At 40.6% G+C, this 9440-nt stretch overlaps 1 pseudogene; it reads right to left on the reverse strand.

Annotated features, from left to right (window-relative positions):
- Positions 1-3415: 3415 nt before the first annotated feature.
- On the reverse strand, positions 3416-3957 carry LOC101843639 (annotated as a pseudogene).
- Between the last annotated feature and the right edge of the window lie 5483 nt (positions 3958-9440).

Below are 9440 nucleotides of genomic sequence, written 5' to 3' on the forward strand. Positions count from 1 at the left end.
TTCCATTTAAATTGCATTACATTATCCTAGAGGCCCCTTTCAGTCCACTTCTAAATTCAAAACAGGACTAAATACCCTAAGAGGGTACCCTGTTTTCAGCTCCTCAGGAAAATGACACAACTACCACCAGAACCACAGAATCAATGTAATCCTTCCTGTAGGGAAGTGACATTTTTAACCCCCAAATCGTATGATATCCCTAAGACCTTGTAATAATAAAACCAAATTTAAAAACATAGAATTGGACTCACTGTCAGCTTAGAATAATCAACTCATTATGGTACCAGCATGAGTACTCCTGTAAGGAAAAAAACCCCATATATACCACAGGGGATGGGGTTACAAAATGACCCAAGAGACAAAACACTGATTGCATGACTGAGCCCTTCTGCCTAGGTTGCCATAGGAAAATCCTATGGATACACATGCTTACCCAACAGAACTTTGTTTTTTTTTTTAACTTAGCAAGTTATAAATCTCAGATTAAATTGCCTGCCTATATAGCACCTTACCTAGAAGGTGTTTGCTCCTGACTTGCAGAGGGCCACATTCCTGCTCCATTGTCATGTAGTCTTTTCTGTCTGTGCCATGAACTCTGAGTGTGTGTTGTGTCTCTATGTGTGCATGTGTACAATTGCGGTAGCAATGAATGAAGAAAAAAGGATATGGGTTTTAAACAGATCTTGGAGGGTAATAAGTGGGGATTTCAAGGAGGAAAATAGAAAAATGGAAAGAGAAGGAAGAAGTATAATAAAATCACTATGTCAAAAATGCAGTTAAATTATAATCTCAAAAATAAAAAATACGTGGCAGAATACATTAAAGAAGATTAAGGAAAAGTAAAGGCAAATGTACAAAGAAGTCTTTTTATCTATAACTATGCTTTACGGAGCTCTTCTATACTATTCTTTACTCTGGCATCCTTCTCATGTGGCATTTAAATTGTGTGTGTGTGTGTGTGTGTGTGTGTGTGTGTGTGTGTGTGTGTGTAAGAGGTGCAAATGCCAAGGCATGCATATGAAGGGTAGAGGACAGCATTAGGCACTGGTCTTCACCTGTTTGTCTTTTTGAGAAGGAAATTCTGGTGGTTTGCAGGTCTTCTCTCGGTAGAACTGAGACTGAGATTGTCGTCCTCTTGCCGGCTTGACAAGCCCCTTTCCCACTGAGCCACCTGTCCAGCATCATTCTAAGTCTCCAAGGGGAGCAATTGGGAGGCTTCCTGCCCTCTTTCACATGGCATTTCAGACCTCATGGAGAGTGGCTTGAGATTGGGGGCCACAGAGAGAAGCACCAACAACTATGAACGAAGCCTGTTTTCAGAGGAACACTGGCAGCCTTTCCTTCCCTAGGCTTCAAGTAATGGACAGAGGAGGCTTGAAATGTCCTTGATGTACCAACCTGGAGAAGAGACAGGACTCTTTGTTCATGCCCTGTAAACCGTCATGAAACTCATGGCCCAGTACTCCTTGTACTGATCCCTCCGCTTGATAGTCCATTCTAATTTTCCAGATTGCTGTTTTGTAATGAAATGTTTCTATTTATATCTCTAAGGGTGTGGCCCTGGTCCCATTCATTGTTGTTGGACACAATTACTTGCATATTTGAAAAGTGCCCCTGGGAGTGTTTGGCAGTTGTTCCTGTACTCAGGACTTTACCTATGACATTTGATAAGCCAGGTGACAAAGAGGCAAAAGCATAAAAAGTTTCTGTCCTCTCTGTCTCTGTCTCTGCCTGTTTCTCTCTATCTCTCCCAAATAAACAAATACATGGTTATTCATTCTTTTCTGCACCACATAGAAATGATGGACAGATTTCTGTAGGAAGGTTCATGACCCAGGGACATCAGATTCAATCCTGTCTGTCTTTGCTTTCCCTGCCTATAGCAGCCCACACTTAGAGTTAGAGATTGTGCCCATCTCTTTTGAGAAATAAAGCCACTGACAGGGCAGCTCAGAGCTCCTGAACACAGGACACCAGCTGCCTAGGGAGACATCTGCCTTGACTGTGCTCCCTATCCCCATTTGGGATTGATAATGTATATCTTATACATTGTGATCTGCTTTTTCATTTTGATTTTACAGGGTATTATAGTAGAGAGATTACATGAGTCTCAGAAGTGACTTGGAAATTTTAAACAAGTTTGAGAGTGCTATAGATAGACTATGGGGACTGAATGGAGTTTTGCATTATGATATGGCTACAAGGCTATGGGGGCCAGGGAGTGTAATGTGGTAGTCGTCTGGAAGCTGTTCTGGATGTAGAACTCAGAAGAAACTGCAACAGAGGTGCTCTGAGATGTTGGATCATCTGAGCCATTCACTCCCATCAGTGATTTTTCAGGAGTTCTTCTGCTTCCAAACCTGATTTTTCTTCACCTGGAATGAATCAATAGCCTCCCATTTCATGTGGAAACAAAAGCATAGCCTCTCTCCCAAAGTGACATATCTTCTGACTTAAATTTTTTAAATATATAGGTTGGTTTAATGTATCAGTTTTCATAATCCAATATCTTTTACCAGCTACTATTTGTTCATTAACAGTCAAAAAGTCTGAAGACAACATATAGGATCCAAACTCTCTGTGTACTTCCCATCTTTAGATGTGTTTTTATATTTTTTATTACTCTATTTCTTTTTAAAGGACTTTATTTTAAAATTGTGTTTTTTAATCTAAGACTGTATATATTCTTTTTCTTCTCTCTCCCAAGACTATGAATATTTTCAAATACACTGTAAACCTTTTAGAGGATTTCCCCCCCAATCTGGATTTGCCTATCTCTAACTTTTTCTGACCACATGAGTCTTTAAACTTCTAAGGGACATGGCTAGGACCAAAACATTGGCTTTGGTGGCTGACTCTGTCAAGCCCTTGTGTCTTGCTTCGTGAAGAAGTTACCAGCATGAGAGTCCTGTTTACCACCACAACTCTGGGAAGTTGTTGGGGTCACACAGTCACCATGTAGTGGGCCACTCACTACTCATAAATTCCATTTAAGTGTTTGGTAGCAGGGCATCTTAAAAGAGACAAATAGTTTTTGTTAGTGGCACCAAGTTAGAAAGTTGCCTCTTAAAGGAGCCACATCTCTGCTTACCACCAGCAAACAGAGTACACCAGTGAAAAAGCAGTTACCAATAAGCTGAATTGGACTCCATTTTTGTGTCTTTAGAATCCTCTCTATTTTTAAGTTTTCTCAGGTTTTAATGTGTTAATGCATACCACACATTGGGTGCCATATGTAGGCAGAAGATTCTGTCCTACCAGGAACTATCAAATAAACATACTGAGACTTAATATGACTTAAAATGCTGAGCCAATAACTCAGGCTTATTACTAGATGATTCTTACATTTAAATTAACGCATTTTTTCTGTTTGGACACATGACTCATGGCTTGTTGCTTCATTTTCTTTTTTTTAATATAAAACTTTTTCATCTTTATCTTTAAACTATAGACTATACATGATTTGGGAAGGAGGCTGTACCAAAGAATGATCAAACCAGAATCATCCGTTCTACGCCTTTTCTTTTATCTGGTCACTCAGAAATATAATGTTATCAGCTATGATTGTGGTGGCCTGCCTCCTCACGTTATTTTTATCCATGTATTCACCATAGTCCACTTTCCCTTCCACAAAATGCGAGCCCCCTTTTTCACGTACTGATATGCCACATCTCTGAGGCCTGGTCAAAACACCGATATTCTGTGCCAGGTTGTCTTTTGACTGACGTCACCCATTTGGTATGCTTCACTGTCTCCTGATCGCCACATCCCATTTGTTGACAAAGAAAATATTGTGACTGGGTTATTTCCTTCCACCTGTCTCATGACTGGGTCCTGACTGACTCGCCCAAGTAACTGAACACAATTCATAGATCTTTCAAGAACCAAACTGCTGGCCACTTCAGACTCATGTCTTACAAACTGATGAAACACCTGTAACACAGGTCTTCAAAACATGACTTCTGTTTCTCTAACCTTTAGAGTTTTCCTGACGCACAGCTCCCGACAGCAGGCAACCTGTTGCTTCATTTTCTATACATTCTATTTGGTTGGTGAATGTCTGGCATCTCTCCTGAGTCTGCCCCTCTTCTTCCCAGCATTCTCTCTGTCTCTGACTATCCCTCCTATACTTCCTGTCTGTCTACTGGCCTGTCAGCTTTTTTGTTAATCAATGAGAACAATACATATTCACAATGTACAGGAGAATTATTTCACAACAGATACTTGCGGTTACAATGTGGGGAAATTTCCAGCTGTTTGGCATACTATTCTGACTCCCTGGCTCCTAAGTGTCAGTTGCCTATGAATGTCTTGTGGTAAAGAGAAAATAATTTTTGACTTTAACTCAGTCTCCCTTGTGAGAAGCACTCTTGGTTGTTTCGCTTTATGATTTGCATAGTTTGTGATGAACTCTTGCAGTTAAGACCTTGGTTTGTTTTGTTCCCTAGATACCAATTGTAGAGAAAGTGTGATTAAAATGTTCCTCAGTGTGAAGATTCCATTGAGTCAGTAACTAGCAGTTTCTTGTTGTATGACTGGAAACCTTAGACACTTTTGGAGAGTGCCCATTTTTATTTACAGCAAAGCCTGGCATGCTATCTGTGTATTTACATTTTAGTTTAGTCCTGTCTCTGTGTTTGAGGTGTTATGGTCACTTGGATTCACCTTGGGTCACTTTGCAGTACCAACTAATAAATTATCTCCCACATGTGATCTTGACTAAACTTAAGGTATGGTTATCATGATGTACAAGCTCAGAAAGCTAAGATTTTTAGGGAACTTGTGTCTTCCACTTGAGTTTCAAAACATTTGTGAGGAATCTGTATTATAATTTGTGTAGGTATAAGAAATAACTAAAACATACCATGTCTTGATGGTCCTCAAGGAAAATATGACCTAAGAGCACATTGATTTAATTTAGCTGCTTCTGTCTATGACAATTGACTTGATGAAGGCAGAAATTTTGGTGACTGAGGCAATGGTTCCATTAAAGGTCAATCTACATGAGGGTTCCATGGACTCCAAAGACATATCTGTGGCTTAAGCACCCTGTGCATTTAGCAGGAGAGAACTTGTGAACACCAAGGACACTGAGTCGTGTACTCTTTCTGAGTGAGCAGTTCACGTGATGTGCTTACTTTTCTCACTTCTATGATTAAATACCTGACAAAGGCAGCTTACGGGACACGGGTTCATTTCAGCTGACAATTTGAGTGTTCAGAACGTCATGGTAGACTTCTCAGGTACAATAATAAATAAAATGTTTTACATACTCTCATTAGGAAATAGGAAGCCCAGGCAGGATTAATATACATTGTATTTTAAGAGTACACACACTTCTCTTCCCTAGTTTGTTCTAAGCCAATGAATTCCAAAAATTAGTTTCTTCTTCAAAGTACACACTTAAAGAAATGCCTTCACTCTTCTGTTTGTTATAGTGCTGTTCACCAACAGTGAAACATCAAGTTAGCCTATGTTCTAGCAAAAGAAAAAAATCCACATCTTTTATCTTGCACAAAAGTTATTTTGCAATGGATCTAAGACCTTAGTTTAAGCATAAAATACTGAAACTCTCAGGGAAATCACAGGGGATTCTCATCAAGACTTTAGGTTAGGAGATAACTTTCTGAACAGAACTACAGTAGCACAGGAATGAGTCCCAAGCATCAACAGATGGGACTTCACAGAATTTAAAAGTTTCAGCACGCCGGATGTTGGTGGTACATGCATTTAATCCCAGCACTTGGGGGACAGAGTCAGGTGGATCTCTGTGAGTTTGAGGCCAGCCTGGTCTACAGAGCAAGTTCCAGGACAGCCTCCAAAACAATACAGCAAAGGAAACCATGAGCAGAGCACACAGGGAGTCCATACAATGAAATAATTTTGTTTTACTAGCTATGCTTTAAACCTGGAACCGATATCCAGAATTTACAAAGAATTACAGAGATGAAATACAAAGAAAAAAAAACCACCCCCATGAACAACTGGGATAATGAAGCAAACAGAGGAAGAAGTACATAAAACAAAAAATCAAACACTATTTTTAAGATTGTAAAATATCCTTAACTCATCAAAACATGCATATAAAAACTGATTTGAGGTACCACCTCATACCAGTCAGAATGGCTAGCATCAAGAACTCTGGCAGCACTTTTTCCGAGAAGCCATCAAAATGACTGAAGCAGAGTAGGAGGGAGGGAGGGAGGGAGGGAAGAGAAAGAAAGGAAATTTGACAGCAAATGCTGGAGAGGATGCGAGGGAAGAGGAACACTTATTGACCACTGGCAGGGGTGCGAATTAAAACAACTATTACTGAAATCAGTTTGTGAATGCCTCAAAAAGAACTAAAAACAAATACCATATAACTACGGGAATATACCCCAAGAGCTCCATATCCTACTTTAGAGATAATTTGCACATCCGTGTTTGTTGGTGCTGTATTAACAACAGCAAGGCAATGCAAACAACCTAGATGTCCATGAACCGATTGATGGATAGCGAAAAGGCAGTGCCTATACAAAATAGAATATTGTAGAGCTGTAAAGAAAAATGAAATCATGAAATTTATAGGAAAAACTGATGGACTTAGAGAGGGTGTGTATACTTACATACAGGCATGTAACAACAATTATCGAATAAAGAGACTGCATTTGAAAGAAAGCAAGCAATCATAATGACCAGCAAATAACGTTCTTTTAGGGGCTTTTTCTAAGCCTTGTTCTTTCCATGCTCCCCCCTTTTCAACTGGCATTTAGTGTGTGTGTGTGTGTGTGTGTGTGTGTGTGTGTGTACATCTGTACTAAGAAAGGGTAATGGTTGATGAGGAAAGACAAAATGCAGAAAGACACATGAGTCATGAAAGAGATCATAGGTCTTTTTCTTCCTGTGGTCCTTTTTTTTCTTTTGCGATAGAGATAGATAGATACTGAACGGCGTAACAGATACTAAAAGTGTAAAATCCTAAGTGAAGCTCCCTGGCTTCAGAACGGCCATCCCGACTATATAGAAGTTCGCTGGGATGAACAGAGTTTGAGACTGGACAAGTGGACACGTGTTTGAGTGGGTTCCTTAAATCACCTGTATAGTGGCTTTATTTGTGAGCTTATTAAAATAAAGTGATGCTTTTTATAGTTGAAAAAGAAAGGAATAAACAACTCACAACAATGTTTAAGGAGGCAGGACTGTCAGGCTATCACAGAGAGTGTTTATAGAGAACAGAAAGGCTTTACATGAAATTGTGTAAAGGGTTTCCTAAGTAGAAAACCTATGCTCTTAGCTACTGTCAGTTACCATGGGACACATTCTCCACCAAACTTCCTAAGAAGGCACAAACACTCAGAGCTTTTCTCAAAGGAGACACTCATCAGGATATGTGGATGGGTGGAGTGGCAGGCAGAGAGGCAGAGCTGCATATAATGCTCCCAGTCTTCAAAAGTAAACCTCCCTCTGGTTCTCATTGTTCTTTTCTTTTTAACATATGTGTGCTCATCATACCCTCTGTTGTTTTTTTCTTCCAAATACTGCTGTCTCCATGGTGCATTTTGTGACTCTGTTTATGCCAAAGACACATTGGGCAAGATTCTGAAGACCTAATCTGCTGATCCAGAGGCTCTCAGAACCTGGACCATTGCCAAATTCATGATGACCATGCGATGCACACTTGTTCTGTTTCCCTAACAGTTACTAAGCAGTAATTTTGGGCACAAGAACTTCAAAGTCATGCTGATACCCGTTTAAACCGCATTCCTAGTATTCATTTCAGCATTTGCTAGTGTTTCTATCTTTCTTTCTAAGGCCAGGCAAAGGCTAGTTTGAAGAAACTACCTTATGGAAATATTTGCACCTCAAAGCTCAACTTGTCTTTTTAGATGTAGCCTTTCAAATAAAGGGCTGGAAGAAGGAAGCTGGGAGGAAGTAGTCCCCTTTTCAAAAATCTCCTCTCACCCCGCCTCTGCCACTATTGGAATGGGCTGAGTACCAGCACTGAAGAGGCGCTATAGACACCGTGCTTGGCTGTGTCTAGGATTTTTAAACAAGTCAGAAGTTGGGAAATGTCTACACTGCCTCAGCTTAAAGCTCAGAACCGAAGTTTAGCATCTACACAGCGATGCCACGTGAGGCACTTCTCTCAGTTCCTGATGGGGAGCAATTGCAATGAGGAAGGCTTCTACCTAATGCTTACTTAGCGCAGACTGGACTGATGGGAAGACTGCTCCTACGGTAAAAACAATGCCCACCTTACTGGATGTTTTTGTTTTCAATCAACCAATGCTGTATCCCTCTGGATCTCATCACAACCCATAAGGAAAATCCTATGATTTTGAATTAACAAGTGAGTAAATATGGCTTGTTAATGTCTGCCAAAGAAGCCAAGATGACACATTAAATTGACACCAAAGTTCAGTAATGATGCTGACTACAGTGTCTCCAGGCAGCCCTTTGCCTTCTCAGTACAATCAGGTGTGCATACAAGAGCAAAACACATTAATGTCCCTCATTATGTGCAAGCTGGGGAGAAAAGAGAAAGTCATCAGGAAAAGATGTCTGCAACTGACCCAAACTTGAATTAATGACCATACCTTCCTCATAGGGAGTCTGGAGAGCACAGTCTAGTTAAAGGCCCAGGTCAACCAAGAATCTGCACATCTAGGCACAGCAGTTTACTGTAGACTTAGGGAAGTCAATAGCCTTATCTTGTAACGCACAGCTGGAAACTGCTCTCCATCCTTGCTAACCCCTTTGCTTATCTGACTATGTTGCTGCCTACCAAAGCAAGATACAGAAACTAACAAGGTGGCTCAGGGGCAACTCACAAGAGAGCTTTAGAACCACAGCTTTTCAACATTTCCTCTTCCCCTGCTAGCTGGATGGATAATTGCACCAGTCTTGGTCTCAGAAAATTTTGATTAAATAAGTAAGTTGCGTTTGATAGACACTCTGTGTGGATTTTTGTGACTCCATACCTCAGGACTGTTGATCCCACTGAATGAGAATAAGACCAGAACCATTCAAAAAAACTAAATTAGAAGCAAGCTTTAATTGAACACTGGCCAGGTAGATGGTTTCTAGCCAGGTCCAGACCCAAATTCCCAGGAAATGGCTCCAAGTCACAGTTTGCAGTGGCTTAAGAAGGAAAACCCATAATTCACTACATTTCCCATCAGGTCCAATCAGGGGCAAGCATATATCCTTATATTTTAGGTTGTGAGCCTAGCCTTTAATGGCTGAGCCATCTCTCCAGCCCCTGACGTACCTACAGCCTCCATCCAGTCAGGGGCAAGGATACATCCTGACATATTTCCTGCCTGTGAACCTCCCACCCACAAGTGCACATCTGGTGCAGATGGATCAAGAAAACTTGTTTAGGGGAGTGAAAACATGTGGCTTGTTATCTCCCACAAACGACAGCCTCCAGAATTTCAGAAACTGTCCGTGAGCAA

This window comes from Mesocricetus auratus, unplaced genomic scaffold, assembly GCF_017639785.1.
Source record: "Mesocricetus auratus isolate SY011 unplaced genomic scaffold, BCM_Maur_2.0 Super-Scaffold_4256, whole genome shotgun sequence".
In the NCBI taxonomy this organism is placed as follows: domain Eukaryota; kingdom Metazoa; phylum Chordata; class Mammalia; order Rodentia; family Cricetidae; genus Mesocricetus; species Mesocricetus auratus.